The sequence below is a fragment of the Phalacrocorax carbo genome, chromosome 9 (genome assembly GCF_963921805.1).
Source record: "Phalacrocorax carbo chromosome 9, bPhaCar2.1, whole genome shotgun sequence".
Lineage (NCBI taxonomy): Eukaryota > Metazoa > Chordata > Aves > Suliformes > Phalacrocoracidae > Phalacrocorax > Phalacrocorax carbo.
Genome location: NC_087521.1, coordinates 35,044,606 through 35,069,198, shown reverse-complemented (window position 1 = coordinate 35,069,198; position 24,593 = coordinate 35,044,606). Strand labels below are relative to the sequence as shown.

The 24,593-nt window shown below is 43.3% G+C and overlaps 1 long non-coding RNA gene across 1 annotated transcript in view; it reads right to left on the bottom strand.

The window, feature by feature from the left end:
- The window catches only part of LOC135314957 (uncharacterized), a 103,933-nt gene that overhangs the window by 39,270 nt on the left and 40,070 nt on the right, over window positions 1–24,593 (bottom strand). The window contains exons 4-5 of the long non-coding RNA XR_010374369.1: window positions 12,087–12,146; window positions 10,825–10,896 (exon numbers count right to left, since the gene is read on the bottom strand). This is a non-coding gene — a long non-coding RNA (uncharacterized LOC135314957). The remainder of the gene's footprint in view (window positions 1–10,824; window positions 10,897–12,086; window positions 12,147–24,593) is intronic.

Sequence of the window (24,593 nt, the reverse complement as noted above, 5' to 3'; positions counted from 1 at the left end):
AGGCAAGTGACTTAACTCCCTACTCCCCTCCTAGTGAACGTGAGCTGATCCTGCACAATAAAATCTTCCTCCCTTCCAGGAGTGCTGAAAAGCTCTAATTAGTGTTTCTAAAGACATTAGACTATAAAAGTGTAAATGTCTTGTCTTCTTAATAATAATAATGAAATCCTGGAATCTGCAACTTGACAATAATTGCTATATGGGTATAACAAATTGTTTTTGCCACCTCAAAATTAATTTTCATCAATTGGGGCGTTTGTTCTCATGGTCACCAAGTTATTTTTTGTCCTTCTGATGAAATTCCTGCAGTAATGACGGGGGAAGCATGTAATGGAGAGTGATGGGCATCTTTATAAACAAAGCTGGTCACATGAGCCACAGATCAGAGAAATGGGATTTCTGGTACAGTGACAACGCAGTATCTCAACTAAGACATGCAAAAGCCTGTTGACCCTGATATTCTATACCGATGACAGAATCTTTGTCTTAAGATCCTATAATCCTAGGAGTTGGCCAAAAGGAGAAATTATTTCTATTCACATTTAACAAATGGGAAACGAGGGCAGTGAGTGACTGCTCAAAACTGAGGATGCTGAGGGAGAACTGAAAACTGAGCCAGGTTTCCTGAGACCCAGATCAGGGCTTGAACCCCAAGCCCCCTGGTTTTTTTTTTCAATCTCCAAGGCAACTTCTGCCTTTGTCAGGATCCCAGTCCCAAAGCTGCTGCGTAACTCCTCTGTGATACGGAGCACTGCTGAACTCCTGTACATAGCACCAGAATCCAAGGGTTCAGCCCCTCACGCTGTCATTCAGCACCTTGCAGGATCAAACCCTGACATCCCCATCCTGAAAGCTCAGCATTTCATGTTCCCTTGCAGATACGAGCAACGTGTCTTAATTCAGGGGAAGATCAGGCTCTGTAAAATGAACAGTGGCAAGGGAAAGGTTTGTAATGGAACACAATTATTTAGCAGTGCATTGAAAAGTTGCCTGGCATAGCCTGCCCTTGCAGACGGCACTTCCTCCTCTAATAGTGATCCTGATAGCTGGAGCTGTCTTGACTTTTATCAGCAGGGCAGCCTTGCACTCTGCTCGGACCCAAATGATCAAGTGGCCTTCACAGCTGCCACCACTTCCTATTAAAAGACTACAAGAGGCCTGTGAGATTAAGAAAGGATAAAAACAAGTACTTATCATTTGGGAAGTAATGTCGCTGGTTATCTGAAGCAATGTAATTATATCACAAGCTTTATCTGTGAGTGGTTTTTCCTTCCAGGGGGTAGGAATAGAAAAACTGTTCACTTCATAATGAGTCCTATTGAAACTCCATTTTGCCCTTGGCAAAAGGCCATTATCCAGCAGAAACATGTAATCATCCTAAAAATGCATAATGGCATGGAAAACGGACAAGTAGTTTCTTGAAATATTGTTTGTAAAAGGCCTAATTTATAATGGGGATTGTTTGTGTTAGGGCCTTTTGGCATGTATGGTTAACAAGAACTTGCTGTTCTGCTGCCAGTTCGTTTAATCAAGAGGGCCTTGTGTAGGCCTCCGTCGATACGGCCCTGGAAACAATGGGAGCTTTTTCCCCCCATAACTGCCCCACCATGATAGAGAGAGCACCCTGCTATTTAATCTGTCATTGTTGTTCCTCTTGATAGACACTGCTGCTGTCAATGCACCACATCAAAACATACATACTATCAGATTCACTGCACCGCTGTGCCTATCTAAAAAAAAATATTAAGAATGATCTGGCAGCTTCACTAATTGAGGACAATCATGCAACTATAGCCTCTTTGTAACGATGCAATTGTATGAACAGCGCCTTCCCTCCAGAAATGCAGCAGTTTGCACACAGGCTAGGAATGAAACCTCTTGGTCTGGCACTCATCTACAGTAGGAGATGGATCATGGGCAAGAGAAAACATTCCCCAAAAGGAAATGGGAAAGGCTGCAGTAAATATTCTTCACCTGCTTCATTATCAGAGTCAGTGTGTCCACAAAATGGGGGTAGAAATGGCCACAATATAACTGATCATACTTTTATCACCTGTACTAACAAATATGTAGATGCACCAGGCATCCTGGTCCACGGTGCACAGAAAGCTGTCTCTGGTTTGTAACCTCTACAGATGCACAATATACCTGTGTGATCCCTCCAAGCATCTTTCTGTTATGTTAGGAGAAGCTTGTGTTGAAGTTCTACAAACTGTTTATGGCAGATCCAGCACTCGGCCCAGATAACTAGGTCATGGGACTCTTATTCCAAGGCAGAACTAAAGCTATGCATAACAGGCCTAAATGTTCCTGCCTCGAGCCTCGTGTGTAGTCGTTCACACTAAGCAAACTCCCCAAGTCAGAGGAATCACAATGTGTTAGATTACCGGTGAGCCATGCGGTGGGGATGGCTGGCTGCTCCTGCGCTGAGGCCTCAAAGCGGGCTGCATCCCAGCACTGTGTGAAACCAGGCCACCCACCCAACGGAGGAATGCTGGAGAATCAGGCTGCTGCTGGTGGGGAATGCCCTTGGCGGCAGGGCAGCACCGCGGCCCTGGTCCTGCCTGCTGCTCAGCATTTCTGATCAGAGCAACACGCCGATCAAGGCGCTGCCTGGATGTGGAAAGCAGGGTGCTACGCAGGGCAAGGGGCATCACCACAGTGGGGGAAATACGTGCTGGGGAGCAAGTTGGGGAGGCTGCTTTACAGCAGAGTGCAATCTGATAGAGCTTACGCCCATGTGCCAGGGAGCACGCTGCAGAGGGAAAGGAGGAATCACAGATTTCAAGATTCACAGTGCCAAGATCTAGACCTGAAAAGTTGCATCTTGTTAGACAAACCAGCTATTTGCTGTATATATGGCAGTTGTGCCTCAAGGTCTCGGGCAAAGATGAGGCTTATTGTGCCTGGCACTGTACATGTATTTATTTTAAGACAGCCCTTGCTACAGAGAGCTTAGAATTGACACAGAATGATATTTTTAACAAAAGCACAATAATTGCCACAACTAAAATGAAAACAAAGCTATAATTTGGACAGCTTGACAGTGTGTGAAGGCCTTCTCTAGAGAAATGTAATTCAAAGAATTCTTGTCTTTTGGGGGGTTCTGCTGAATCCAAGGGTATCTTCCTAACATATAGAAGAAGGAACCCTTCTTTATTTGCTCCAAAGCTGTGTTTGTAAAGTAACTGCTGAAGAAAGACCTTCCTTCCATAACCAAATAAAATGATCCCTTTGGTTATTTATAGTCCTCATGGCCCAAAGACATCACTTGGCTCTCTACCACAAGCCCAGCCATGTGTTACTATATTAAAAAATGCGAAAATGTAATTACGGGGTACTCAAGCCAGTGTCTGCAGACAAAACCTGCCAGGAGCGAAGAGACAGGAAACGTGTGCCCTTCGGAGCTGCACATGGCCTTCCCCACCTCAGGACTCCACCAGGACTGAGAGAGGAGGGCCGGGGGCTGGCTTCACAGGACAGCAAAGTCACATCCGCCCTTCAGCAGAAACGAGCTTGTTGTAAATGGCAAGTGCAATCCTGACCAAAAAAAAAAAAAAAATAATTCCCTGCCTGCCAATTCAGAGAGCTGCACCATTTACGCTTGGTCACACTGCGAGCCACCCTGTCTGCCCACAGAGGGGAAAAGGGAGTAGGGTAGGATGCAGCAGACCTTACCTCCCCTTCACAAGCCTCTTGCATCTGTCTGGGAGCTTTGCCCTCTGCGGTGAAGAAATTTCTTAGGCATTCATATCAAGAGCAGAGCACAGAGACTGAGTTATGTCCCCCTTGCAGCACAGCACTCTTCCAGGTAAAAGGCTGATGATCCTGGCCCAAAACACTGATCTTCATGTCTTTGCTCAGCTTTTGTGTATCTTCCCTTCCCAGTCTGCAAGTCTCTTCTCCCCAGTTGTTTATTACTGAGCTGGCAGCTACTACTCACAGCAGGACAGCAGAAGGAAAACCTGCCACTCTTCATGATTTAATGAAGCTGGTCCCTATGGGGCTCCCAGCTCTGCACATCCCCATGTAGGCTCTGCTCTGCTCCTGTGCTGGGCACCATACCCAGGCACAGATCCCAGCCAGCCCTGAACCTGACCCAGGGCAACTCTTCACAAGGATTAGCAGGCTTAGGACCCAGAGACCCTCACTCTTCTGTCACCTGTATAAGTGTCTCCATGTGGCAGTGGAGGGGGAGCAGCTGAAAGATGCTCTGGAGAAGGCTAAAGCCCCCACCCGACAGACATGCCTGGTAAGTCTGTCCCTGAGTGGATCGCCATAAACTTTAATATGAGACACCAGATTCACACTGGAGTGGATGGAAACAGAGTGGAGTTAAGATGAGACAAATCCAGGCACAGCACCACTTTCTCTGAGACCCTAGAACACCCACACAAATAGCTAGTGAAGAGTGAAGGAATGAAAAAAGAAAAAGCACTTTTCCTCAGGGCACATGAGCTCTGACAGGAAACTTTGAAGAAACTTTGGGGGAGGGATAAGTCATTTCGATGATGAATTGCCCAGTGGCCTTCCAATCAAACTGTCTTTAGGAGGGTTCCCTCGGAGCTGAGCACAATATCCTCTTCAAAATATACAGAGTCTCAGGGTGAAGAAGCCGGGTGTGTAACCCCAGAGGTGGACTCTGTCTTAACAAAGATCTCATAGCCAGCTGTTCACCTGCTCCTTCCTTCTGTTGTCACTCCTGTTTTAGCAAAACCAAAGTCCATCGGTTTGTCCCTCGCTACTGAAAATTCCTTGACAAAAAGGTGACTATTTGCTGACAGAAAGAAATGCAAGAGGTAGGAGTGGCTCTCCCAACCCAGCACTGCCAAGTTAGCCACAGATGCTGAGTTTTGCCCATTTCCAGCTCAAAACAACGAAGCCTTCCATGCTGTCCAGCCAAAGCCAAGAACCCCTCTGCAACACTCATGCCGTAAACCTCCTGCCAAGCTCATTCGCTTTGGGAGTTTGCAACAAAACTGCAAGTTTCAACATTTTGCACAGTCTGATTCTGTGATTAATACGATCAAAATCTTGCAAGTGGAAGATTAAGCACCAGGACATTCCCTGTACCCTCACATCATTCACATCCAAACTGCTGCCTTGTCCATTCATGCTGCTCGCTTTAAGCTCTCGCAGACCCCTGCTACCCTTCCACCCGTTTACAGTGTCTTGTTACTGCAGTATTTCCCCCACTTTCCTTCTCAGGCCGGGAGCAGATGGGACCTCTCCAACGCAGTATCCGCAGTGCCACCTTCTGGCCTGCGACACGAATCCCAGCCACCCAGCAAGGCCCTGCTGCAGAAAGGCTTCCCAGTCCGCCTGTCCCCTCTGTCGCTACCAGCTGGTGTGGCCGCGCGCAAAATCGCTTTTTAAGATGGTCCCCAAGGAACACCAGCCCCACCGGTTTAGTCACCGGACGGAAGAGCTCGGAGCGCTCGGGTCCTTACGGTGTGCCCGACACAAGCAATGCGACATGAGCCACTCTTCCTCTCACACGCTCTACTCCTCCCTGCGGCGTAACCAAGTGCCACCCTTTTCTCCAGCTCCACAAGCAGACCAGCTTGGGAATCCTCACACTGTTCTCCTCCTGAGGAAGATATATAAGCAAAGGAGTAACTGGCAATTCCCTGCACTATTTTCTTGGCCTGGTGTCCCAGGATCTAGAAATAGGCTGCTTCCCTTGCTGCAAGTAGCAGTGTGTGAACCATGCTCTGGTATCAGTCCACCGTGTCCTGAAAGGAGCAGCCACTCTGCAAACAGCAGCGGCTTTGCAATCATTTCAGATGCTTAAGGCTGTCACCTGGCTGGCGGAAGCTCCTCAGCTACATCACACCCTCTGCGCATCCACAGGTGCATTTCTATCGAGGAGAACCTCAGATCTGTCCCCTGAAGTGCGGCACCACCAGCTACAAAGGGCGGTGAAAACACATTGTCAGGAGCACATCTATAAGTTGTTCGCTGGACTTCAGTTTTAATTCTCTGCAACATTATTTACAGCCATACTAAAAAATTAAGTGCTTCATGGAGCTTCTCTGTGGGTTTTGGCCACATGGAACAAATGCGATTTCCTGATGCTTGTATCACATTGGCAGCGTTTCAGCAGCTTCAGTGCATCTCTCTAAATAAGGACTTCATTCTCATTTATTATAGGCCCTATTACACCACTGGCGGTGGCTAAAGGGGCCTTGATTTTTGGCAGAAATGTCATTTACGCCTGCCTTATGTCCTTTTTACAGCATTCTGATCTGGTGTAAAAGAGAGACAGTGTGCTGTACAGCTCCGGCTTGCATCCTGGAAGCCAGAAGTTTTCCACTGACCCTGGCTTTGGTGAACTGGGAAGACATTTCAAATGAAGAGCCTAGCCTCCACTTTTTCACTTCCTTGCATCTATCAAGCCCTTTATAAAGCTATATTAGAATACAGGGGAAAATAATAGAGCAGAAGGAGAACCTGTGCTGGAAAGGATGGCATTCACCCTCTGCACGGGGGATATGCAGCCACAGCACCTGGAAGAGGTCCAGGGGGATTGCAGCCTTTCGCCCCTGCGCAGGCCATGCGGTACAGCTGGGGCACGGCGCTGGGAAACCCTGCCTGGAGAAGGCCTGTTCAAAGGCAAGCACTCCTCTGTCTGAGGAACTACAGCGTGAAGGAGAAGTGTGCAAAAGCCCTGTTTGCAATTCGAACCCAAAGGTATAACCTCCCTCCTGGTGCCCTTGCAAAGAGGCCACGGATCCACCATGTGACCTTGGGCATTTTATCACTGCTTTATAAAACAGAAGCAGGAATGCTTCATTCCTCTCCATTTGCTTCTTCAGACTGGAAGCTCTCAGAGGCAGGGGTTTCCTCCTAAGCGCATGGACCATGCCTGGCACAGTGGACTCTGAACTTGGCTGGCCACTACTGTAACACACAATAATATTTGGATGAGGAGAGTTTACACATATGGGAAGTCCCACCGGCTTCTAGAATAAGTCTCCTGACTTAGCCTGAGAACTGCGACTGGGAGATGTCATCAAAACAAAACACAGCCTTTTATCTCCCAGTGGGAAGTCTTCCAACTTCCACTTTTCTTAAACCTTATCCATCCCTTTGTAAAATACATATGTTTAAAAAATGAAGAACTTCCCAACCGAACTCACATTTCTAAATATGATTTTTAAATTCATGTACAATTTGGGGGGTAAATTGGCAAAATTCCAGTCAAGCTATCACCACTGCCCTTAAAGTGATTTTTGCTTCTGAATATATCCCTGACATGGAAAGAAATTACACTATCACTGTATAAAGCTGTTTTGATAGATCAGTTCCCTCACTGAGCATATTTTATACTCATCAAAACTATTTATACATCCTCACATAACAGAGCTATTCTAGGAATTTCAAATCTGAATAATAATATTAGTCATTCTTGAAAGAACAAACACATGCAATATCCTTATTAATGCAAAGTACAAATACCTATGAAGAAAACGATTCCCTTTTCTTGCCTGCTCTTGTGTACACATGCAGATACACGCGTGCATGCATGGGTCACACACCCCAGTGGAACCAAAGATTCCACTAAGCTTAACTGAAGAGCAACAAAAGGAAGCAGTTTCAGTCTATTTTTAAACATGCATACCCTAAACATGCACCAAATCAAAACGCCTTAACATAGGCTCCTAAGAGCTTTTGTAAAATCCAGCTTAAGGGAATTAGGCACTTGGATCTAATTGAATTTCGGTGCGATATGGACACCTAAGTCCTTGAAGCTCCCCTGGAAACTCCTGTCTTATCCAATACAGGGTTCATTTTCCAGCTGAGAAATACCTTAGTAATGGTACACTTAACACTCAACAGTCATTTGACCTATTTTACTAATGTGTTTGGGAAGGAGGTTAATTAACAGTGGATAGCTATATCCTTAAGCTTAATTTTTCCAACAACCCTGCTCATAAAAGGAAAAATTGAGTACATATTAAAGGAAGCAAGCAATTAAGTTGCACAAATAGTGAGCTCATTGAACTGCAGCTGACTTCTATCATGTCAAAGAACAACTAAACACAGAAGCAATGAAAAGATTGTTGCCACGACCACCACTGAGAACTGCCTGGCAATAAAGATGAATAACTTCCTACTTGAAGATTACTGATTAAAGCTCTTAGAAACCAAAAGGTTAGACATAGGCATATCTGCAGCAAAATATTTTAATGCATGTTTGGCAGATTCTGTAACATATTTACAGTGGATTTAAAGGAAAGATTTACACAGCTCTAGTAAACTCTGCTTTAAGCAGCCTTTAAAAACACGGCAGTTCTAAACATCACAAGTACAGGGGTAACTGGTTCATTCGGATGCCTTAGAGAAGGAGCTACCCCTACCGCTTCCTAAAGACAGAGGTGGGAACACGGAAGGCTGAAAATTCATAGGCCTGAGCACACCGTGGGAGGGAACTGGGCTTAGCAGGACGAATGGTGTATAGAAAACACCAGGCCAGCACTGGCTGGACCATTTCCATAGAGGTCCATGGCAGAATTTATTATCATCTCTAAGTACAGGGCAACGCAAAGATGTACAGCCCTAGAGCCTCACTGTGACTAAAGAAATCATATCTTGGTCCTTGATCCAGCGTGACCTAAGGATAAGGAACAGCGAATCGCCCTATGTCTGGCACAGTTTCCTGCGCTAGCTGGGGTGTTGCTGGGGGAGAGGAGAAACACTGGCTCTGGCCACCTGCTTCGCATGGGGTGGCACCCCTCCGTGCTCCCAGCCTCCCAGGGGCCAGGGCAGCCTGCCAGCCTGCCTTACACCCAAACATCCATGTTTGGGACCACGGGGCAGCTTCAGCTGGCTGATTTGGTTGTCTTGCATCTAACCTCACCGAGCTAGTACTTTGCATTGTGTATGTGCAAAGCAGCAGCAGAGCCCAAAGCCAAAAGACAAGGAGACTCCTGCAGAGATGTAACTCTTAGCTGATGAAAAATCTGCTCCACAATATGAATAAATACAGTTAACCAAGACCAGGAGGGGTTGACTTCACTTCCCCTTTATTTATACCAACAAGATCAGCAAGTTGGGGAGGAAAATTCCCCTGAGCACTGTTTCAGAGGCTTTTTTTCTCTTCCCATTTCTTGCTATGCTTCCTTGGAGCGTTTCCTCAGAAAGAAATGCTGGTTGCTTGAAAATGAATTTTGGTTTTAATGCTGCACAGTGTGTCCCTGATGTAAATGCTTAGCTGTCTGTTTCTGCTTCAGGTGGCCCACCAAGGCTGTAATAGCCAAAATCCAGTGCCCCACAACCACCGATGTGATAATTGCTCCACTAGTACCTCAGCAAACTGACCGTCATGATAACTTCTAAATGAAAAAGACACATAGCAGCCCCTTCAGGAGAGAGTCTGACACAGTGGTGGTTGGGAAGAGTGTATCTCGTCCCAGAGGAGCTCTTCTGGGACATGCCCATCGGCAGGAGCCGTGCAGCACAGAGACTTGTTCCTCCTCTTCCACAACTTACAGCAACGCTTTTAGGATTTCCAGCCCTTAAAAGTGTTCATGTGGGAGCGCAGGCCACGCACTAGCAAATCTAAACTTCATGACAACAACTCTGCTTTTCCTAGTGACATCTCATACAGCTCTACAGAGACAAACCGTGGCGACCGCCTCTTCCCGCACAGCGAGACTCCCCGCATCACAGTCTGAAAGCCACTGGCCTAAACAGATGTGTATAGACAAGAGAGAGACATCAAACAAAACGGTCGGGCCCCAGTGGTGGAATGAGGGCAATGAACTATGCAGAAATGTAAGGAAAAGAACTGGAAAGGCAGTTTGGCTGGGAACAGACAGTGAGAACATTCAGGCAGAAGGCTCAGGAAAATTTTATTCAGATAAGTTCTGATTATTTGCTGTCTGTGACTAAATATGAGGCACCTGCAAATGCAATAGAGCAAAAATCTACAAAGCAGAAAGCTACTTCATCCAGTGTCCAGGGAACGACTGGCTTTGTCTAGCAGAGACACTTCATTTTAGGTAGACTAGGTAGAGGATCTATATGCAGTTCCATGACAAATGACATTAAATATGAATAGTACTCTCTTAGCTCTCACTGTAAAATACTGCTGTGCATTAATGACATGAATTTTGAGTTCACGTTTTTAAACATCAGATCCAAAAACCAGAAAGAAGTCTGTGGCCTCAAACAACAATTAGCCCATTGGCTTTTCAGTGCTTGACCTTTGTTTGTCTCACACACACCTCCCCCTGCTAACTCCTTGAAGTCAACTAGTATCTTCTCCTGAGTTAGGGGGCTTTTGATAATGCCCCAAGGGCAAATCTGTTATTGTTTCCAGTCACTGCAGGCTGATGGTAGCAAGACTTGCTCTAGCAGTTCTTTTTAATCTAACTTGGAAATAAAAAACTTGGAAAAACACCTCCATTTCCACCTACTCACTCCTCTAACTTGTGTCTTTTCGCCCTTGAAAATTTTCTGAATCCACTTTCCCTGCAGTGAATCACATGAGGAAGTAAAAATTAACATGGAAGTTAAACAGCAAGACATGACTTCATTACAGTGGAGATAAAAGGGCATGGGATTGCTGGCATTTTCACCCCATCTTAATTCACAGACCTTTTTGGGATTGATGTAACACAAGCACATGTGAGGGAAGAATTTCTTTTTTAACGTTTTTATCTTAGTGCGGTTCCCTGCCCAGCCCCTCCAGCCACAACCCTGAGCTTTGGGAACACACGGCTACACTCACACCAAGTTGCTAACACAAAGCACAGAAATAAAATGTCGTGTTGATGCAGAACAGGTGAGACTTGCATATCCAACATGCCCACTTACCTACACCAAGGTAACAACTGTGTAGCCAAGGAATGCCTCATTTGCATGGAGCTGACAGTGAGACTTGGAAATCTGAAAGAGAGGCAAGATAAAAGGCCAGTGGTGGGAAATATAGGAACTCTGAATACAGTGGCAGCAGCAAAAAGAAACCCAAGTGGTTTGCAGTGACTGTGTAACTCACTGGTGAGCACAAGTTATATGTGCCATCTCTGCTCAGTGCAGTTGATTATAGTCATGCCACTGCCTACACTGGCTCAAGCTACAGGTTTTCCTGTATCGAATTTTAGAAATACCCAATATTGGCCAACATGTGACATGCTGGAAACAGCACCCCACCAATTTCCCCTTCTAGCCCTATGATCTATGAATCCTCCCTACGTTTATGGGGAGGAAGCAGTTTTTCAATAGGTAAGGCTTTTTCTGATAAGGCTAATTTAGTCTCCCCTCACCAAATGCATTCAATAGTTTTTTAAAAATTCAACTTTGTATTTAGCATCTGCATTCACCGGCCAATGGATATTTTGGACAAAATAAAGACTGACATAAGGCATTTCCTATCTATGGATGTTTAAAAAAGTAAATAGCTGTGGTATTTTGCACAGCTTTTGCATTTTCTTTTTCATAAATAGTTTAGCCTAGAAACTTCAAATACACCTTATGCTTGTGGGGGGTTTTCTGTATATTTAAGCTTATGTCCTCATATGATGCATATCTGCTATTTTAAATTCTATTCCTATTTGTCAATACATTAAACTGCATTTGTCAATGCAGTGCTCAGCTTTGTTGCAGCAATTCCCTCAGTATGTTCTTGCAAGAGTATTGGAGCAAATCAGTGCTGTGGGATATACCTACTGCCACAAGAAGAGCTGGGAGGAAACGAAGGCATCCATGCACATCACATGCACAAGCACATGCCCAGTTCTTCAGGGAAAATTCACATCTCAGGCCTGTGGACACTTTTCATTCTGAGTGTCTTAAGTGCATGAATAGCCACTTCTGTGCAGAACCTTCTGATTAAAAAATGTCAGACTGATATAGAGGGAAGGCAGGAAAGCCAATAAAGCTAAACAAAACATAATTCTAAAGGAGGTTTTCATGCTGCTTAAATCACATAGGCTTTTAAGTCTGCTTCCGTAGGCTCAGCGTTTCATGTCTTACTAGTTTGACAATGTTGTGAAATCTACTTGGAATAGATAAGAATTCAAGAGAGAAGCATGAAAATTGACAGTAAAATAAATTAAAGGAAAAACACCACGTACTACCTTGACCAATTGTGTTGACATGAACAGCATTTCTGGATACTCTGCACGATGATGGGAGCTCTGCAAAGTCAGACAAGGACAGATCTCAGCCACTTTCAATTTAGCAACAGGTTATTATTTGTGCTGAAGTTTCAGCTGAAGCTTCCAGCCAAGGATCAGGGTTTTAGGGCTAAGGTGCAAGCTATTTCATCCATCACAACACTACAACAATTTGATGAAAGAAAGAAAGATGTAGAGAGGTCTCTTAGGTGTTCAGTATCCAGCTGATGACAAAGCCTGTCCAAAAGCCATAGGAGTGGCAGTGCTACTTTTGTGGTTATTCCTTCGGAGGTTTTAATCAATGGAATTTGCAGAAGTAACACAAGTAAATGAAAATAATTTTATTGCTGGAAAGACCAATTCCATGCTGAGATAACATGGCATGACTGGGTTCCCAGCAGACAAGACTTCTGCAAGAGCGGGAAGGTATTTTGCAGAGCCAGAAGACCTTCTGCTGCTGTTTGTTTTGCCTGAAATAAAGCTTCAGTTTAAAGATTTGGATTTCTGCTGGAGACCTACACTGATCTTGTTTTCCATGTAACAGCCTTCTTACCATGCAAAAGAAAAGAGTGAATCAATTAAGCTTAGTGTATGGGAAGAAAATCACACCCTCCTGAAAACTGTGTCTGACTTTCTGGCACTGGAAAACTCAGTGGCAAAAGTTCTGTTTACTGAGCAGGCCTGTTATCCAGCTAATTCAGGTAGAATCTGGAACAGCAGATGCAATTTTTTAAGACGGAATTTAAACCATTTTTATATAATCATCCCCCACATCAACATTCCTGGCAAACAAAGGCCATCAATTCTACCTTCCTCGCCAACTCACTCTTGGAGAGGGATGAGAGAAGACTCGATGTGCTGGTGCTTCTCACCTCCAGGAAAACAGAATGGAAAGAAATATGCAGTATCTGCTTGCCACACTAGAAACTGGGGGGGGTGTGTGGGGTGTGTGTGTAAAAGTAAAATTCATGTGATTACTGAAAAGTAAGTAACTCTTTTTGGTATAGGCATCAGTCCGGGGCTCATTATGAGGAACTATGAACTTAGTTTGACCACTATGTTGGCGGGAGTTTCTGCAGGAGTGGGGGGAACTGAAGAGGAAAAAGGATATTAAATATACAGGATTATGTTAATAAACAATAAGGTTATTTTATGCTATTCTAGGATTGTTTTTCAAGCAATTTTAAAATTTGTATGAAAAATACATGCACATAAGGAATTCAGGGTTAGATTTCTTCTTTCTCCACCCCCGCCTGCAGCTACTGGGTTTCTCCTGGCCTGCAGTTTGCTGAGCAATGTTAGTTGTGAGCAGTTTATCTTCATAGCTGTTTTGCTGGTTTGTTTGTGTTTAGCTGAAGTTTTGATCCTTTCTGGTTAGCGTCTTTCACTGGTAATTATAGGCAGTGTACCGTGAAAAGGTTAGTTTGGTCAGTGGAGCAGAGGGCTGGGAGGGGGGAGAGGGTTAGGAGAGTTTATCAAATGATCAGAGATGCCTTGTTGGCGCTCATCCTTTGTAAACAATAAGAAATGTCAGCGTTGCTGGTTGCTGTCACTGCTGACAGTATAAAGAGCAGAGAGTGTAGCATTCTTTTGGAAAGCTGGTTTACTGGGAGAGGAAACAAGGCTACGGGATGAAGGCACTTCGTGGATATCCGAGTACCTTGGGAAAAGAGAGGAGTTTGGGCTTCTCACTCAGCAACCTAATGAAAACTAGACAAATAGTCTTGCATTTAATATATAGTTTCCAGCAATTCATGCTTCTTTTGTTAGGAACAATTCTAGTCTGTATTGGAAAGAGACAGTTAAATATAAAGAAATCATTTCACATTGACAAGCAAGTTTCAGATTAAGAAGCCAAAGGAAGCTTATGAAAGAAAAGAGAGTTGCATTCGGATAGGTAAATTTCCATTCCCTGACCTCTGCATTCCTTCAGCTTTGCAACAAAAAGAGAAAAAAAAATCAGATGCCTGAACAAATAATCAAATGGTATTCGGGAAAACTAAATAAGTGGTCTGCGTTATGGAATGCTGGGATACACAAACAGCTGCGAGTAAACCAGCAACTTTTAAACGTCTTTGAAAGGGGAACTGCCCCTGGAATAGGACCAACATGAAACAATTTACAAACACGAAGCTATACCTGCAGGCAAACATTTATCTAAAGGAACAGAATGTTCTGCTATTTAGGATCTCATACTAGAGTGTGTCCTGTAAAACCTCAGATACATTTCCAGGATTCAACTGGATCAGTAAACCCAACCCACCATATTATGCAGCATTTCTAATATGTGGCTGATGTTCCTAAACTAAAAGAAACGAATGTAAGATAAAGGCAGATTTCCTCCAAGAAAACAAATTACACGTGTTGAATTGTAATAAACAACATACTGTCAAAACAGCATTATTGAAAACAACTGACAACACCCCATATTCACTGTTGATTTGACACACAAAGTACTGAATGGATTTTGAGAGTTATCAGTCTATCAGTCACCCTGGGAGATTTATTGCGCTCGAGTCAAATAAAACTCACAGAACTGTTTAACTCTTGATCTTCTAGACTCCGTAGAAGGAAAAGGAGAATGAAATTAGTCTGGGAAAACAGGTAGGCTCTCTGAAGCAGAACTTTAGCTGGTGTTAACTGTCACAGCTCCATTGCATTCCACTCATATACCCATAGAGATAGTCCATAGTGATGGCCCATATCCATCTGTAGTCCACAGAGATGGCACTGCCACATACATGAGCATATAGGGCCACAGAGTAGATATACTCATACCCGAAACACAGACATTTAGAGACACAGAGGTGGTAACATTCTCAAAAGTTTAGTGATTCTTAACTCCAGACTTGGGAAACCTGGTGCCAGAGACACCTTCCTTTGAAAACCACAACCCTGTCAGGTGCCCAAAACTGAGCGTCAACATTGCTGGGTTTTACATTTCACATGTTGTACTGTGAAAACGATGTTTGATGCCTGTAAGGGACACTGGAACAGAGCCCCAGTGACCCCAGCGGCCTGAAATTTTCCTTTTTATTCAGAAACACTGCTCTGAGTCACGATAGTAAGAGTGCACTTAAATACAGATGCTGATGAGGCCTCTAAGCTTCCACTGGAAGCTCCAGACCACTGGAGCCAGTGAGTATGCCACGAACTTCACTGGGCACAGGATCAGGCCCATACTGCTCATACCTAAAAAGCGCTTGCTTTCTTTCCTGTGAAATCCTACAGCCAGTGAAATCAAGAGGAGTTTCACCTAAAAACTTCACAACTAATTTTAGATCCTTTATTCCTCAACAACAGTCTCAAAAATGGTGAGCATTATCTGTGATCTAGTACTGCATTGGAGTAAGTGGAACTCTAAAATATTTCTTTTCCCTTTTTGTTCTTGGGTTTTTGTTTTTAATTGCAAAAGTAACAAAAGGGAATCTTGCTGTTTGGATCACTTTTCATGAAGTAAATCTACAGACCCAGTCTTAAGAAACAATTGTTCTCAAACTGCTTTCTGAACTAACAAATAGTAAAAATAAAATAAAATAAAAAAAAAGATTTGCCTGTCATGGGAGTTGGTCAATAAAACGCAACAGTGTTTATTACAACATTTAAAGTCTGTGATTAAGAACACCAAAAGGCCTAAACTAGAAAGGGTTTTAGCCTGTAATTTCCCTACAGTCCTGGCCTGTACTTCCTTATGAGCTAGCTCAGCAGGGCTTTTCTTCCATGTCCATCATCAGCTTGTAATTATTGCCATTCTCAAAGCTATGCCAGATGGGCTCTTTAGAAGCCGGCATGCAGCTTGTTTATGAGAGAGTGAGCTGTAATATTACTCTACACAGAGACCTATCTGGTCCTAGTCAAAGAGCCATCGTGTTCCCCCCTCCCCATCCCTCCTCACTCTCCCTGCTTCTCTAGACAAGCCTCTCAGTTTCAGCTTGCTTCCCCCACCGAATGGGGACAGCATGGGGGATACTGTAACCCCGAATGGGGAGGCTGAGCTCCGTCTTTCACTCTGTTCATTCCTTGAAAAAGGTATATCGAAATGGTGCAAACCAAACACCCAGGCAAGACACTGACTTTGGGGATATTCCTTCTTTCTCCCACTCCTTCCTCCTCTCTGAGCTTATGTTTCTTCCTTTGATGGAGTCTGGGGACTGATCTCCCATTGCTGCGCCTAGCGGAGAGGATAAACATTTGTGGAGAGGTTGAGGTTAAGCAGTTGTGCGCGGTAACACAGGGAACGGCAAGAGGGAATAACCCAGAGTTCATCTTGTTATAGGCGGTCAGCATTAGATATCTTGGAAGGCCAAGACAGTGCTTCTATCAGTAGTTAATGAGGCAGGACTTGCAACAGATAGCCACTTTTAACTTACAAAAGCTTTTAGATGTCTCTGTTTACTTTGATCCATTTCAGTTCATTTGAGCCTTTTTTCTTTTCCTTTTTTTAAACCTTCCCCCTCCCTACAGCCACCCCAGATAAACCGCCTTCCCTTTTCTCCCCCCACCCTTAACTCAAACAATAGTATCATTTACCAACTTTTATACTTAACAAGTTTGAAGATCTTTAGTCAAGTTCTGATACAATGGCATAAAGAAAAAACATGGCTCTTGAGAACACCATCATAAAGAGAGAGGGAGGGGAATTTGGCTGCAGAAACGTAATTAAAAAAGCTGGCTGCCGAAAGATAAATGAAGGGAAGGGGGGTGGGAGGGGTGGGAATAACAGGACAGGCTGCATTTTCAGGAGAGATTTAAAGTTATTTGTTCCTGATTGGGGGAACTGCTCATTCTTTTATCCCTTGTTATTTTATCCATGTGATGCCAAAAGAACTTTCTTTGTTAAAATGTTCTCAGAACGGATAAAACTAATTTGCTGGAATGTGAAATAATCCAGAAAGTAAGAGGACTGTGCCTAATGTTCACAGACTGAGAATGGCAAATTAACCGGCCACAGTTTCCAGTCCCTGGGGCACAGGACTGGAATTTAAAGCTTCCGAAGAGAGCCCTGGTGCTAATGGATTTGCATGAAACTTGGCATGCTAATGGAGATTGTCTCTTGTAATGAGCTTTTAATTAGGTCTGCTTGGTGCTTGACCTTCTTGTAATATGGGGCCACTCCTCAGATGACAGCATTTCTAACCCACAGGTGTGGATAAACAGAGCTTGTAAACAGACAGGACTTCCCCAGCATTCCCCAAATCTATAGTCACTTCTTTCCCTCGGATTGCTTGCCTCTTCACCAGTTATTAATCCTTCCCTCCTGTGAACACCCTTGCTTCCTTGATTATTATTTTGAAAGAGATTTTAAGTCAGTCGTTTCCATTTTCTGGGCTGTTTAAAGATAATATTCCCACCCAATTGGAAAATAAAACAAAACCAGCAATAGGAACATGATGTTGTAAGTATGCATGGGCAGCCCCGGCATGGCACAAGGATGGGTCACAGGCTCTAAGAGTTCTTCTGAGTCCTTCCAGAAAATAAATGTGGGGAAAAGCCTTACTTTGCTAAAGTGGCAGCCAAAACAGCCATCTCCAGACATACACACATGAGCCTAATTACTGAGGGCTGTACCTCCCTTGATATTCTGAATAGCCCCAGACACAAGAAGTATATGTATTTTTGTGTTTTCATATTCTACCATAAAGGGTTTCGTACCACTCGCTGTGGCTCTCTGAATCACCACTTCTGCCCTTCATCCTTGCAGGGTGCCCTTCAAATGCTGCCAAGATGTGGTAACATGCTGGAAGGCAGCGCCTTTTCGGAACTGTGTGAATCATTTCTCACAGCACCAAATTCTCACAGTGGAGCCTATCAGCAACCATGCTTTCCCAAATGCTCCAGCTCCACTCACAGACCTTAAAAAAAGCAAAATTAAGAAAGAAAAGAAGCTGGGTGTGAACCATCTGAATATGTAGCTAAAGAACAAAGGATACCAGTAAATAACTTTAAATCCTTCTTTTGAAGCAGCCTCTGCCTATTTCCCTGTTTAGGAATATAATTAGCAGTCAGCCTCAGAGGATACATATTCATAGATTCATAGAGTGTGAGGCCAGAAGAAACCATTAGATCATCTAGTGTGATTTCCTATATATCACAGGTCATTAACTTTCACTGGGTTACCCCTGTGCTGAACCCAATAATTTGTGTTTGACCGGAGTGTCACTTGTAGCTGGCTGACATATACCTTTCACAAAGGCAGCCAGTCTTGATGGGATGACATCAAAAGATGGACAATCTATCCATCCTTTTCCTACAGTCTTTGGGTTGCTTTACTGATTAACCACCCCTTTCATTAAAAAAGGCCTCATTTTCAGTTGAAATATACCTAGCTTCTAGCTAGCAGGTTCCAGTATGCATTTCTCCAATAGGTTAAAAAACTCTACTAAGTATTTCATATCTGTGAAGGTATTTACACTTTGAGACAATTTACTATCAATCTTATCTTGACAAGCTAATCTAATTGAAATTAGGAAGTCCCTGCTTAATTTCTACCTACTGGGAAAGACTGTAGAGATGCCTCCCAGCAATGAAAGTGAAAAGGCTCTGAGGAACGAGGTCTACCAAACTCTGTAATGGAGGAAGGTTACTGAAGTCACTTCAGATACCTACACTGGAGACTTCTACCTCCGAGCTTGGCAGGAAAACAAATGAAATAGGCAATTTAGGGAACATACAGTTGGAGTTGTTTTAGGCAACTGTTATGGGAAGAGACTGACACACCTTAATTCTCTTCATTCATTATTTTGGAAGCTAGACAAGTAGATGAGGTGTAGACAACTTGCTGTTAACGTCTCCATGTGGCCCCATTGTAACTATTAACATGCAAGCAAAAACTACATCTCTTCGTGCAGAAGCTAATTCGTATCAATCTGAAATCAAACAAAACCAGCTTTCTTCTTTAAACCTTATGCAGAAAGGTAAAAAAGCCTGAAGTGCCTTCCTAAATACCCTGGCTCTATCCAAAATAACTCTTAAAACCTTATCACTGCCACAATATGAAGCTTCCCTTCTCTTTCTGGAGCAAAGGCTTTGAATGGAAAATCTGAAATTGAATATTAAAATTTAAGCAAAATTCAGACACTCCTCTTGGTAAATGCTTTGGATGAAGATAAAGGACAAGTTTAAGACAAGTTTGTCTTTGTGGAATGACTCATGGGAAGATCAGCTGTCAAGGCCTACAACTCATTCAGTTCTTCTTACAGATGTTTTTACAATTAAGAAAAGTGACTTGAGTGTCAAGTGGGAAAAAGAGTATTCCCCCAAGATTCATCCATTAACTCTGTCAGCAGTACCCCAAGCCTCCAGATCCGAGCATGTTCCTTGACTGTTGACAATACAATAAAGAATGGCTATTTACCATATGGTAATTATAGTTCAAGATGTGTTGTCCACATGGATTCTACTTCTGCTTCTCTGTATCCATACAGGCAGTTGAGGTCTCTTGGATAGCAGTGCCTATAGAAACATCTTTATGGCTGGATCTGTATTTGTCGCTTCAGATGAGCTACCATGACCACAAAATACTTGGTGAATGCCCGAGGGCTATGAAGAGGTCAAAGGGAAAAACCCATACTAGAATCCTAGTGAGATATCCTTACAGAGAACTTGAGGTACTTTCTGTGAAGTGAACGAATGAGCAGATGAAAGACAGTATCTTGCCACCAACTCTGTAATGAGGTATTAGGGAGGAGTGCTGAAAAGACGTGGAAAGTTGTTGAGATATTCAAAACCCAGATGGGGATGGTAAATCTTCTTTTTTGTGGGTGAAAAAATAGCAGGAATGAAAAAAAAAAAATGTCCTGATTATAAATTGCGAGGGCATCTCCTCTGGATCTGTAAGTTATATGTAGAATCTACCGTGCAGAGAACCGAGAGCAAGCTATGGAGAGATTTTGTGTCTAGCACATTGCTAACAGTTACTGTACAAGTAAGGAACTGTTTTTTCTTTCTCCAGTGATTATAAATCACAAGTATATTCCTCTACATACTCCCGGGTTTTTCAATGGCTGTAAAACTTTCTCCTCAAGTCTGTAGCAGCTTGGATGCTTTGATGATGATATGACATATATGAATGTATTAAAATTGAGAAATTATCAAAATCAGAATTTTCTTCCAGGATTTTTCTCCCCTATGGCCTAAGCCCTGCTGGTGAAACAAGTATCAATGTTCCCTGGATGTCTGGAAGTCTGACAGGTAATGTCCACTCTAGATACATATGGAAGCCAAAATCAAGATTCTTACTACTGAAAAGGCTTGATCTCTCTTATTTTCCAGTAGGCAACATGGACAGGATCTAAACTGCATAATCCAGTTAATTAAAGTGTTGGTGTCTCACATATATCCAGTTTATTAAACTTGCTCCTATCCCTGATGTTTCATAGCTCCAGCAAAAACAACTGGCATGCTTACTACTTGAATACGTATGGTGGAAATCTGTTATTTTGTTGGACAGGAATTCAGAATGAGTCTTAATAAAACATCTCTTCTGTAAAAAAACAGTATGAAAGAGATCTACCATTAGTGATTTTCCCTCCACTCTTCCTTGTTATTGCTTAGAAGAAATTAGCATTGCTGGACAATCAAAAAAGAGAATAGAAGTGTAACAACTAAAAAAAGGTCTCATGAGTATTGTCAGAATTCAAGTAAAGCTCAGAGAACAATTCCTTTGCAGGTAAGTCCTCTTTAAGCCTTTTATTGACCTTTTTAACAGAGGTGTGAAAATATTGAGCATTTCTCAAGGAGCTGCCAGCTGAAACTACTGAATTCACCAAAGGCTCATTACAATTTCAGCAGGTATTCTCAGATGTTTTGAATCTGCCTTCTAGACGGAAATGGCAGATGGCAACAAGCCTGGATAGAAAATTTCTTTTATTTATCTTCAAGGTATACTATTCTAATCTTTCCAGCTAAGGAGGATATTTTATGCACTTCAAGAACAGGCTCACTTTGCCTCATTGAAGTTAGCCACTTACTGCCTAAACTGTGGAGTAGAAACAGTGGAAATGAGGATAAAAAATCCAGCTATGTTATGGTGATATCACATCCTCAATGAAAAGAACCAGCATTAGATAGATCATTACTTTTTGCAGATTAGAAAACCAACTGTTTTGGGTAGCAAAGACTCTCCAAGTCTTCTTAGCATGTTCTTGTGCTAGCTTTCTGAATTAAGATGAATTGGAGGGAATGTGGATAACATCTCCAGTCTCCACAGGGAGAAGTCTCTAGTCTCCACTGGTGAAAGAGGCCAAGATACAATCAGCTAAAAGTTTAGTCCCAGAACAAAAGCAGTGATATTTTGTTACCTCCAATAGCAAATAAGGGTGCATCAAGAAACTGTTATTTCAAGATTAATGACCATACTGTCTAGTTTCTCAGGGACAACATCCTTTGAACTTCTTTATGAGGTGTAGAGAGCCTACCTTCTACCCTAGAAAGGTGGAAAAACTTCAGAGATTATGCTGTTTTGAATTTAAGATGCAGAGCTGAACTGCCTCCTCACCCCAGAGATTAGACCTTGCTCTACTGAAGTACAATGCTATATGTGAATCTGAATGGCCAGTGGATGTTTGCCCATAAAGTGCATATAGGAGAGAACATGAGAATTGGCATACTGGGTCAGAGCAAGCACAAATATCCTTTTCCCAGTAATGATACTGAGGAGACACCCAGGAAAGTAAGAACAGGGCAATCATTTATGATACTTGCCTGAATGCTGTTCCAACTTCCAACTCTGCTCAGCCTAGTGGATTTGATGGTTCTCCTGTTTAGAAACATTTCACAGGTCTCTCTTCTAACTATTCATACAATCTCCCTTAAAACTATTTTTGCATCCATCTACACATCTTATGACAAGGAGCTCCAGTGATGAACTACCCATCTCTGTTGTCTGGTTTGAACAGGACTCCCATTAGATAAATTTGCTCCTATCGCCCTCTAGCCCTTGCACTGCTACGTGCTGCTGCGGCCAAGGCGGCCAACAGGATGCTGGGTTGCATCAAAAAGGGCATCACCAGCAGAGATAAAGAACTCATTATCCCGCTCTACTCAGCGCTTGTCAGGCCACACCTGGAGTACTGTGTACAGTTCTGGTCCCTGCTATACAAAAAGGATGTGGACAGGCTGGAAGGGGTCCAGAGAAGGGCCACCAGGATGATCCAAGGACTGGGAAGCTGCCATATGAGGACAGGCTGGGAGAACTGGGTTTGTTCAGCCTTGAGAAAAGGAGGCTCAGAGGGGATCTCATCACCATGTACCAGTACTTAAGGGGCAGCTACAAAGAAGATGGAGACTCCCTTTTTACAAGGAGTTGCATGGAGAGGACAAGGGGGATGGACACAAGTTGCTCTTGGGGAGATTCCGATTGGGCACCAGAGGGAAATTTTTCACACTGAGGCCAGTCACCACTGGAATAATCTCCCCAGGAAAGGGGTTGACTCGGCCATGTTGGACACCTTCAAGAGTTGTCTGGACAGGGTGCTGGGCCATCTTGTCTAGACTGTGCTCTTCTTAGGAAGGTTGGACTAGATGATCCCTGAGGTCCCTTCCAACCTGGGATTCTGTGATTCTCTGAACAGCTGATCCCTATCGACACTCTCTGCATCAGTCAGTCTTCGTAGCTTTTCCAGACTAAAAAATCCTAACCGCGATCCCCAGCATTTATCAGCCCTGTTGTTCTTCTCTGAAGGTTTTCTAGTTCTGGTATATTTCTTTCAAGATGAGGATCCAGAATTGTACATCACACCGAATGGGTAGGCAATAAATTGATTTATATAAAAGCATAAGGTTCTTCTCTTTTCATCTCCACTCCCTTCCTAGTTATTCCTGACATATGATTTGTCCCTTCCTAGTAATTCCTGACATATGATTTGGGATTTTTTTAAGTGCTATGCAGCACTGAACTGACATTTTCAGAGGTATCCAAGAAAACTAGTGGTCGTTGCATATTTCTCCTGAGTAGCAGTGGTCAGCTGAAAGCTCCTCACTTTAAATGCAAAGCCAAATTATTTCTCCCAGTGTGCATCTGTTCACACTTATGTCTGTTGAATTTCACCTTCCATTTTGTTGACCAGTCACTCAGCCTTGCAAGCTCTTTTACATTCTTTCACTATCTATCAACAACCTTATTCCCCTGGCTAAATCCTGCCTCACCACCAGATTTTCTCACTGTTTGTTTTCTTCTCCCTTGACCACTTATGAATATGTTGAATAGCACAGGCCCCAGCTCAAGGCTCCACTAGTGAACTTCCCTCACTGCAAAAAATGACCATTTATTTCAACTCTCTGTATCCTGTTCTTTTAAGTTCATTATTTATCCATGCAAAGAGCTTCTCTCCTATCCCATGGCTGCAAAGTTTCATTAAAAGCCTTTGGTGGGAGATTTTGTGTAAAGTTTTTTGGAATTCCCAGGTGGATTACATCTATCAGATCACTCTTATGCATTTGTTCATTGATCCCTCCAAAGAACTCCAAGACATTGATAAGATAGGACTTCACTTCACAAGTACCATGTCGACTCTTCCCAAGTAAGTTATATTTATTCATGTGTCCATTATTTTTACTAACCTGTCTATACAAAAATCTGTATTACACTTCTGTAGTCCCCTGGATCCTGAGTAGAGCCTTTTGAAAGGCTGCCATTACATTTGACCCTCCCTAGGTTGGAAAAGATGGGTAGAGCTGGAAGCTATGAGGCTCACACAAGTGACCCATGGAGCAGTTGTTAAGAGGCTGTCTTGTCTTTACAGCCCACAGAGATGGCCAAAGCCCAGCCAAACTGCTCAGTCCAGGCACCAGAGCTCTTAACTGTCATGATTTCTATTGCTATCTGCATTGTAACTTTATTTACAAACACTGCACAACATCCAAAACCGTAAACCCACTGCTCTACCCAGACACTGCCAGTTTACACCCCAAAATATTTAGATTTTGTAAAAGCAGACAATGAGGACTTTGTTCAAGAAGAATGCAAGTAAACCAACAGAGAAGACAAAGATAGAGCCTGGGGACAAACAGCTCAGCTTGGAACATTTACAGCGTTGTTTCAGTTAACAAGCCCAAGTGATCCTGGTGAGCAGGGCAGGAAATCTTCCTGCAGCCACCTCAGCGTGTGTATGGAGGGCAGCCACCAAGCCCACAACGCCCTCCTGTTCTTCATCGTTTTCTAGCCCAGGTGCTCAAAACAGTGTTCTAGAAATATGCAGTTTCTCTTCAAAAATCAGCATTTTTTTCTAGGGGTTTTTTACACCTTCTGCTCTCCCATTCAGTCCCCTCCCCACGACTCTAGTTCCAACACCGTCCTGTTCCTTCCATGTCTGCCAAATATTTTCCAGCAACCACATGTCCCTGCCCCACCTTGTCCATACCTCTACCCCTTTCATTCCCAAACCTAAACTACCTCATCCATTTACTTTTGTCCTTCCCAATTAGTTCATCTCCTCAGGGTAGATACTCCTTTCCCTTGGGCTCTCAACA